This window comes from Sitodiplosis mosellana, unplaced genomic scaffold, assembly GCF_009176505.1.
Source record: "Sitodiplosis mosellana isolate CC-2019 unplaced genomic scaffold, AAFC_SMos_1.0 Smas_scaffold_6181, whole genome shotgun sequence".
NCBI classification, from domain to species: domain Eukaryota; kingdom Metazoa; phylum Arthropoda; class Insecta; order Diptera; family Cecidomyiidae; genus Sitodiplosis; species Sitodiplosis mosellana.
This window is the reverse complement of record NW_022601422.1, coordinates 1,819,937-1,830,661: the sequence shown is the minus strand read 5'-3', so window position 1 is coordinate 1,830,661 and position 10,725 is coordinate 1,819,937.

Here is a 10,725-nt window from a genome sequence, read left to right as displayed (position 1 = left end):
TTTCACCAAATTCTCACAATCACAAATGACATAATATTCATAATCAACAAGAGTCTCTGAAATCTTTTTCAATTCTTTTTTCGTGTTAGGCACTGAAAATATTGCGCCAGGCATACCATTCATCAAATTTGCAACATTTACAGTATTTTTATACGATGAGTTATTTTTCAGCTGATTTTGCATTAGTTCTTTTGTTTTTTTGTCTACCGGATTTAATCTCACCGAGTTCAGTTCTCCACACTCATACAAATCGTCACCATACTGGTGAAAGATATCTTTTAAAAAATTTCCCATGAGAAATATCTTTATGTTTATCTCGGATTCAACGATTTTTTTTTGCTCCAATGTTTCCAACGATATTTTTTCGTTACGCGTAAAAATGAGTACTTGTTATAAAGTGCTACAAACTGCACACACACAGCGCTGCTGTGGTTGCTACATACACATACAAGTGTGCACAGCACCGCAATACACATCGCGCGCGTGTGTATAGTTGCGTGCTCGTGTAGCTCACATACGAGTGAATGTACGAAAGTGGAATAAAGAAGAGCGCGCAATGAGTATTCTGCGCTCTTGCCTATAACTGTATATACTGCCTGTATGAAAGCGCAAACAAGAGCGCGGCGCTTTGAAAAGAGCGCCGTCGACTCACAAGGGTTTTTCAAAACTTTATTCAGATTAATCATTCTATGATTATTTTATTTTATCAGTCGTTTTAATTATTATTTTTATCACAGTAACTCTGCGTCAGAGATTACTATGAGATATTTTTATTCATATGGGATAGAAATATCGCATAAAAATATCAGATATTTTTCATGCGTTGCGTTGTTGTAACGCATCTGCAGTACAAAATTCATATTCCTTTCTGCTTCCCAAGTCAATTTTGCTGAATTCGGCTCGGATCAGTCTCAAATTCGACTTGGGAAGCAGAAAGGAATATGAATTTTGTACTGCAGATGCGTTACAACAACGCAACGCATGAAAAATATCTGATATTTTTATGCGATATTTCTATCCCATATGAATAAAAATATTTTATAGTAATTTCTGTTGAATATATACAGAATGAAGGCGATTATATCATGTTCTTGTTGATTCTTTGAAGAATGCGTGTTTAAACGATTGATTATGCGCACATACGCAAGATCAACTAGCTATAAATCGCAATATTTGTATTAGCAAGAGAGCATACGCAGCCAGAACTATCAAAGTGGCTTGAATGCAAACAGTTTTGAGAATATAAATGTTTCAACGCTATGAATTAGTGAAAAACGACAGATGATTGCTTTCAACTTTTTGGGATAGGACAAGTGGAATGAACGACTTAAAATCATGTCAACAATTTTTGAAGAAGACTCATAGAAGACAATTATTTTGGGACATTTTTATAGCATCATACCATAATTATAGGTTTTTTCGAATTACATGGAAGTTGATACATAATCTCTTCGAACTATATCGTTGGCATTGTTATATGTTTTCTTTGTGATTCAATTTTTCTCCATCCAAAAGTACTTTTGCTTCCGCTATAAAAAAAAAACTTGGGAATCTGAATAGTAAAGACACATTAGATCCGCAATTTTATAGGTCTTTCATTAAAAAAAAACACACGAGATCGCAGTCGAGTCGATCATTTGCAAGTTTTAGTGTCAGAAACATCCGCCCATTAAGCTTAGTGCTTCTTGTTTGGTACAAGAAGAGCTACTCACAGAGCTAACATAGGCACCTCAAAAGTGCGGGTACGGTGCCAATGAGGCACATAAGAATTGATTTTGGCCGGACAATCATCTTTTCAGTTTTATTTTTCTTAAATTTTCAGTTTTATTTTTCTTGCCATCGTTTACTCTAGTCCTTTATCACAATTCGTATTACTTTTCGTTGAATCCACAGTAGAAATTACTAGGTAGTTTATTTTGCTCTCGTTGAGCGACTTTACAACTAATGAATCTTTGAAAGTTCTTAGTGAGGTTTGAAAATAAAATTGCAATATTTGAAGAAGCGAAACAGACAGACACAGGGAAAGAATTTTAGGATTTCAAGAATTAGAAAGCAGCTTCTGCGTATATTCTTCTACGTCTAGGGACAAATGAAATGATATGATTTGAAGAGTATATGCATGGGTTGTGGAATGTACGTGAATGGGGTCGTATTTTCAGCGACAAGTCTGGGGGAAAATGTCGAATGAGACAGAGGGAGAGAGAGAGAGAGATCGGGTGAAAAAGGTTTAAGAACTTTTATTTACATTTACGTTATGTGAGAATGTGTATTCCCAACGATGTAAAACTCGTATGACATTATTTGGCTGTAAAATTTCATTGTTTTAATGCCAAGATTCGTCAGTGGAAAGTACAATACTGCAGTTGCCCAATAAAAGGAATTCAAAGCATTCCGTGTTGTATTGTTGCGATGTGTGAACTGAATATGCGGATGGAAGGAATGAGTGTGAGTGTTTGAATATATTTGCAAGGGTATGTCAGCTTAACTCAGATGTTTCTTGAAAAAAAATATTAATATGGTTATAGTACATTAGGTGCATACCATTGTTATGATAGTAGCAACACAGCCGAGTCTTGGTGTCAGTTTTGTGTATCTATATAAAAACATGCTAACGCTAGCGTTAATAAATGACAATAGCGACCCGAATATTGGGACAAAGAAAGGCATTTTTTAAAAATTATGGCATTCAAATTGCCGTGCATACTGTTAATTTTAATCGATTTTTCTTCATATCTTTCCCTTTCCGAAAGCTCAGTTCTTCGTCTCACCTTTGCCACAATCATCGCCGCCGCCGCCGCTCCATCAATGTAAAAGCATAATAAGTTTTATACACTGGATAAGATAATATAGATGTTGTTGGTAGATAAATTATGCTTAACGTATCGCTCGTATGTTGGTTTAATTAAAACAGATAAACGATGCCGCGTTGCCGTTTTCACAAGAGTAGGAATCTTCGAAATTGTCGTTGTCGCCGTCGTCTTCATCGTAATAACATCAAATGAACATGTGAACAAACGCCATGCTAAAGAACATCATTTTAACTGTCGTCACCACATGCTTTGCCTAATATAAATTTGAGACAATTTTTGGGTGAAAAGTTGATAAAATGTCAACAATTTGTACTTTCAACCAAATTTTTCCAGACTTTCGACTCAGTGTACAATGTACATACACTTTATTTACGGTTATGTGTGCCATGGGAATGATGTGGTCACATTATCTGTCAGATGCGACAAGTAAATGACAACACGCAATAATATAATTTTTGCTGTTCATTTTCATTTCTTGTTATTTATCAAAATGAAGAATGAAAATCGGGCTACCCAAAGCCTTTCGCTAACAATTTGCTGAGGTATACAAAAACATTTTCAATAAATTGTATGATGCATGTGGGGTTCTATAGAGTCAGAGACTATCATAGAAAAGTTCAATGAAAGCAAATGAATTACAAACAGCAGTAGAATAACATCCCGATTGGATGTGATTTTTATTTCTGGTTTCACAGATGACATTTGGCAAAAAAATGCAGATTCGAATCATTCAGTTTCGTTGAGCGAGAACGAGATCAAATTCGCGGATTGAAATTAATCTTTTGTTCGCAATACGCATTGTTCCTCTGCCTCTGTGGTCAGTTTGTTTTTTTTTTCTCTTTAACGTTCACCAAACCTGTTTGTTTTTTTCAATCTCTACCCTGTTTGTTGTCACCGTATCTAACTGGTCGTTGTGATCCAAATGTAATTACGTTATCGACAGTGTAATAATGGAAGAATGCGAGTGCTTGTACGTTGTGTTTTTCAATTTTCTATGTTCGTTTTGACCATCTGTTAGCAATGTTCGAAAATGAACATACATCAAAATAGTAGTTATAGTCAATGTAGCGAGCAAGCAAGCGAGCGCGCAGTAGTGGTGGTGGTGGTGGCAGTGCCCACGCAATGCTTGTTTGCGTCAGAATTAATCTGTATCGCCAGATTCAATAAAAGTGCGCATTAGTAGCGTAAATCCATCAAAAACGGATAGAGAAAGAGAGTGAAAAATGAGCGAGAGAGATGCACGACAAACACAATCCCGTTGGCATATCATGCTCATAAGATGAGGGGGTGAATTTAAATTCATCAACGCTGGTTTTTAGCACTCGTCTTTCGTCGTTATTTCAATTAGGCTGCCGGCTGTGACCCATCCACTTGGAAAATGTTTTCGGTAGGTGTCTGACGTTCGGTAAAAAGGGCAGAGATTTCTCTGAATTGATGAAAAACAAGTACCGAGTTCTTTGAGTTTGGTAAGCCAAAACAATAAACAAATACACACAAAGCAAATAGGAAAAAAAAAAACATCCAACACACTTGCACAGAATGTGAATTCGATCTCTCTGGTCGATTGATTGACTACTTTTTCCCTAAACAGTTTGAAATAAATACGTTTGCAATTGAATGCTCCCGAAAAAGAAGCATGAGGAGAGTGAACGAAGAGGAGAAGAGCGAGGGATAACATAAGTAAATCACACTTGATAGCAATAACAAACGCGAAAAAGTGTTGATAATTATCTTTTTAATCCTTTTAGAAATCCAATCACATTAAAAACTTTGTAGCTGCCGTTTATTTCGTTTCTGTCTCTTTCTTATCACAAACCTACATTGTGTGCATTTTTTTTTTCTCGTGAAAACACATGTGTTTATATGAGGCGATGTATTTTCTCTCTCGTTGGTATTTTAACAAGCATCGTCAGGATGATTCAGTCCTTGAACACTGCGTTTAGGGTGCGCTCTTTGTTGAGATTGACGCAAAAATGGAACACATAACACAAAAACCGAAAAAGTAACCGATGGAGAAAAAAAAATAGAACGTGTACACACCAGCAAATCGTAGAGTGTGCGAGTAGAGATGCGACGCACACACAGAAAAAAAAAGACGAAATATAATCTAGAAGTATATGTAATTGTTGTAGACAACAACAACAAAATCAAACCAAAATCACAAAAAAACCCAAATGTCCAACTGAGAGCACCGAACACGATGAGGGAGAGACAGAGAGTGAGAGCTGGGTTAACTGGGAAGAGGAAGCGTGAGAGAAAGAGAAGGAAACATATCATCCAATATATTATTTTGACGATTTGAGTGTCAGAAAGTATGTCATGGAGAGAAGCAAATAGACACAAGCTGACTCTCGGCAAACGAACAAAAACCCATCCAACTGCATTTGCAAAAAGAAAAAAAATCGGAAAAAATACACACAATGTTGAATCGTTATTGTTTCGTTTGTTTGGCATCAAAAATAGAACAAAATAATTGCCACCGAGCTGCTCTTGCTCCACACACACACACATACACACACGCCATGTGCGTATGTTGGGGGAAAGAGATGCGAGAGAAAGAGATTGACCATCAGAAAATGAACGATGGCATGAAAAACGGAAAACAAATACATTTTGTAAAAAACGCGCATATAAACAAATTTCACGAGATTGCACAACAGCTAAAACGAAAACTAACGCCAACTTGCAACTACTCCCATGCACTATTTCTCCCTGTCGCTCTTTTAATTTCGCTCTCTCGCTTGTCCACAATTGTGAAATATGAACGTTTCACAGAGATTTGCAATTCGACAATCGTTCAACTCTGACCGAAAAATGAATGCTATCTGCAGCGCAATGTATATTTACACGATATGCAATTCGTACCTCTAAAACCGTATTTGCCACCGTTGAAAAAAAAAAAACAATTGAGTTTCACTTCCTCGAAATAGAATTATCGGAATGAAATTCCGTGTCATAATAGCAACGAAAAATTGTGCAGTCACACCACACGCTCAATATTGACAATGTATTTGTTTTAAACCTTCATTTTGATACGCCACTATCATAATTTACACTCAAGTATCTACTTTGTGTATAAAAACGCCATTCAAGGTACTGCCACCTTGCGTATCACTCACGGAAACATAGTAATCTCAGATTGAACAAAACGACGTGCATGTGGTGTGACTGAAATTGTGATCCGAACTTCAGATTCTGATGTGCTGTATGTACGTATCGTATTTATGCGAGAGAAAAAAATACGGTTCAGAATTTGAACATTCATGAGAATCTCCAACAAAATGCAAATTAAAGCCCAAAATTGCTAAAATGGCACGAATTGTTTTTTTACTTACAACCGCATTCAAAGTTTGCTATCTCTCTGCGAAATTATTAATTTCCGCCAGATTTGAATTAAATGTACAGAATAACAAGCAAATCGTACATATAATGAAACCGAAGTATTGAAACCTCATAATGAATGGAGAATGAAATGAAACGAAACAGAATACAATGGGAAAAAAACTTCACATGAAATAAACCGAAATAATAAACTATATTGAATGGATGTATAAATAAATGACATTGGCATTCGAAAGCGACGAGAGGAAAAAAAAAGTTGTCGATACAATGCAAGGCAACGAAATGGAAAATAATCTTTAAATCCGTGGATTTACGCCTGGTGCAATGGGTGATTTTAATTATGATAGCATTTGGAAAATTCGCTCGAAATATCTGAATGTGTAGCCAAAATGAAAAGTTTTCTGCAAAATTTGCTCGAATTTCTATCGCTAAAGATTTGCACACGAGCACACACAAACACACAGTTTGCAGGGAGACATATCTCGCACGCATTGTATGCAGAGAAAAGTCAGTTGTATGCATGGGCAATAGGCAGATATGGAGATAGCAGAGATGACGACGACGACGATGACGGTGGCGTCAGCGGCTAGGGTGATGCTGTGTGTATGTGTATGTACGCGCGAGAACAACAATGAAACAAACCAAACAGCTAGTAGACATTGTTATGCTTGTTTATTATAAACCCGGCACACCATAATCATTAAGTTTGGGAAAATAACTTTGTGTGCCCTTCGGATATTTCAAATTAATGAAATGGAATTTATTTGTGTGTACTAGTTCGCCTATTTTTACTCGCTCACTTACTCTCGTGGTTGCGCTGCGTTTCTCTTGTTCTCTCCATTCCCGTTCTCTGTCTGTTTGTCTTCATGTGTGTGTGTGTGTGTGTGTGTGTCCCCAGCGTTTCCAATTATTTTGCTACTCATTGTCAACACCAGAGAACCGATTCCACCGCCATCTTAACCATTACATCACATTGGGTTTGCCGGCATGTTGCTCTACATCTTGGCCACATTGTAGTTATTGTGTGAAAACTGGCAGCCGAGTGCTTTTTTTTGTCTTCATCTTCTCTTCCTTGTTGCGTGTGTATGTGTGGCGAACGCGATTTTCATTGTGCAATTTCCCTGTGAAATTTGCAGTAATTTTCATCTCAAACGAATAATGATGCAACGCAGAAAAAAGCCCCAACCGACACACACACACACAACCAACTCGCAATCTTGTTAGCTTGATTCAACCACTGAAAAATGGACAATTTTTACAAACTAATGCACATGAAAACAAATAAGCACCTCCATATCCACACTCAAACCACTCCAACCAAAGCAATTTTCCAAACTCTCTACAACTAATTTTTTTTGTGCAGTTGCCGCTGATTATGTTGGTGTTGTTGGACGAAAGAAAAATGCCTGAATCATAGTATCGCATTGTTTTGCATTCACATTTTTTTTTTCTTACCACGCCAAAAATTCATTCTCTTCGCATCATATTATTATTATTCCATTCGTTGGTTGTATGTATATGTGTGTGCCGCATCCAAAGGCAAAGAAGTATTTCCCAAAATTTAAATTTCAATTTAATTCAATTAAAATGTTTTCATTGCTTTGGTGGCTACCACCACATTTTTTTTTCTCTTTCACTCTCTCCATCTCTTCATCGCTGCAATTTTACGAGTTGCTCGCCATTGTTTCGGGCGCTTCGTATCAGCCATGGAACAATGAACCCGGTGAATTTTCTACTGTAGCATAATTCGCATTAAGGTTAGACTATTTTACGGACGCGTACAGCTAAATAAACGTACTGCTGCTGTTGCATAGTAAAACGACTGTATGAATAAATAGTGCATAAGTTAGAGCAAGAGTTTTACATCGTCAATAGGAATAAATGAACAAGAAGCGCTGTTTATTTTTACATGTTTCGAAAATCAATATTTTGAATGCACCCTTTTTTCATATTGAAGATGAATACAGGCCACAATTGTGTATCTTTTCAAATCATGATATTAACATTTTTGATGAAATGTGGATTCAATGTGGAATTCGTTATATAGTAGAAGATAAATGCTCTATCATGCTTCGAAATGGCCTTCATTATAAACATCGCATGGTCGCTTTTCTTGCTGAAAATTTCGGCTGTTGTTTCACATTAGTTCCATCTAAATGTGTCAAAAATCACATTATAAAGCCATTAAAATGGATAAAAATTATGGCCAGTCATTTATATAATACGCTTTAAATAATTGTGGTCAGTTGTTGTTTGCAAGAATTTCGAAACGAAGCGTCTTAGCCATTTTGAATGTAAAAAGGCGACACACATATAAATCAAATAGAAAAAGAGTGTTGGCCGCTGTCTTTACATTCGAAATGACATTTAATGAGTCTCATCACAAAAACTATCAACTTTCCACTTTGGGCGGAACAAAGCACATATAAATAGTGAGTTATAATTTAAATTGCAATAGTTTCCACTGATTTTCACACATTTTTCTTATTGTTAAGTCGTTCAAATGACTTTTGGCATCGCATTTTAACGTCAAGTATACACATAGTCATTTGAATTTGTGTGGCATAGCCCATTTTAGGCGAAACACTGATGATCAAAAGAATGGCTAAAACCAACAAGAATTGCCATTAAATTAGTCTTAAGCTTTTCGCACATAATTTATGTGTGCGGAGCTTTAAAGCGAATTTAAATACTATAATATTTAGTGTACTAAGCAATTGGCTACATGCTCGCATCCATACCTACCCCACCCACAAAGTATAGCAAAATCCACAAACTTGGAATCATGTTGCTGTTTTTTTTTTTACAGCAGAACTGCACCCAGAATGGCAGTACCATGAATAGCATCACCGATGATAATGGGAGTTGAATAAATAAACTTTACCATTTTACTGCTTCAGACAATCATTTCAACCGATTCTTTCTGAACTTCAACCACAACCAGCCAATGAATAGGGTAAAAGTTACATCAAACAAAAAATGATCGATCAAGACGGAGAAAAAATAGTGAACAATAAGTATCCAACTAAAAACTCTTGATATAAATTTGTGGTGGAAATGGTTTATGAATTGCAAGAAAAAAGCCTTGACACATCACAAGTATTGGGATTCTCCGGAAATGAACGTAGATGGCAGTAAAATGCATTACTTCCCGAATTCAGTTCTTTAAAGAGAATTCTCTCTCTCCCTCTCTCTCCCTCTCTCCGTATGTGTGTCCTCGTGTATTTCATGGATCAAAAGAGATGAATTTGTGCAGTGTGCGTGGTTCACTTCATGATCCCAAAGATCACTTTAAAACAACATTAAATCCAATTGCTGTGAACTGTGCATTGGTGCGAGTGTTCCACCCATTGGAATAGCAATTAAAGCCGTCTGAAATAAAATTGTTTCGAATTTTAGGAGATTTTGAATGTAGTTGCATTGTCAAGTTGGAGATGAATGTGTGTATGCGCATCACACACACACACACACACATATATATATGTATACACACTCATCCATAGGTACACACGTGAACATATCCGATATTTAATTTTCGGGTGACCTCTTATACTAATTTATAGCATGAGATTTGTATTCACGGCATTTAACATTGCAATGTAGAATGTACAATGACTTCGGTGAATGCACATGCACACACACACACATACTGACTGCACTCTGGCACTAGTCATAGTCATTTGGTAAATGTCTTTCTCATTCTCATTCTCTTGCTCTCTGTGATGTTAGTGTGTTGTAGCGCCGAATGTACACAGGTATTTTCAGGTTTAATCTCTCAAGTGGATTTTACCGTTTTCGTCGATGCAATGAAAATGAGAATAGAAAATACGTATACAAGTAAGCCACTTGTGCTCAAAGGATTCGAGTTTGAAATATGTTTCATGCTTCATGGGTGGGATTTCTGGGGCTACTCATGCGTTAAGCACCAATCTTCCGCATAAATCAAGTCTTTATATTTTCACTTGTTTTGCCCAGCGTCAAACAATAAAACACGCACGCATAACATGACAACCCATCTCTTACGGAATTCTCACTCACCATCCGTCCCCCCCCTCTCTCTCTCTTTCTCTCTCTTTCTCTCTCTCTCTATCGGACAAATTTTCTCAAAGTCTTCGAAAGCTGCCTCGAAAACTGAGCAGAGTATGGGGAGCAACAAAAATATACCAACAGTTCCAATCTTGATCCGTATAATTCATCCAGACATTTTCATTCAAAACGATTTTCAGCTTATTGCTTTATCAATGGATCGAAATGCAGGTGATTTGATTGGAAGCATTTCGATCCGATATGTGATTGCCAATTCTAATTTTTGATTATTATCTAGCAGTGAGAATTTTCTTTGCGAATCGGCATGATTAAAATTTAAGTGCGAGAAATATCTATTATTCAAGTAATACACTCAGCATGCACTTAAACTAGCTGAGAGAGCATAGAGAGCTCTGACAAGTTGCAGCAACAGCAGAAGAAAAAAAGAAATTACGGTAATTTCGGTTCCAGCATCATCGTTCGATGGATGCAAATTGTGGAATTGTCGTGCTTATTGAACGGAAATAGCATGGGTGGTTGTGTTGTG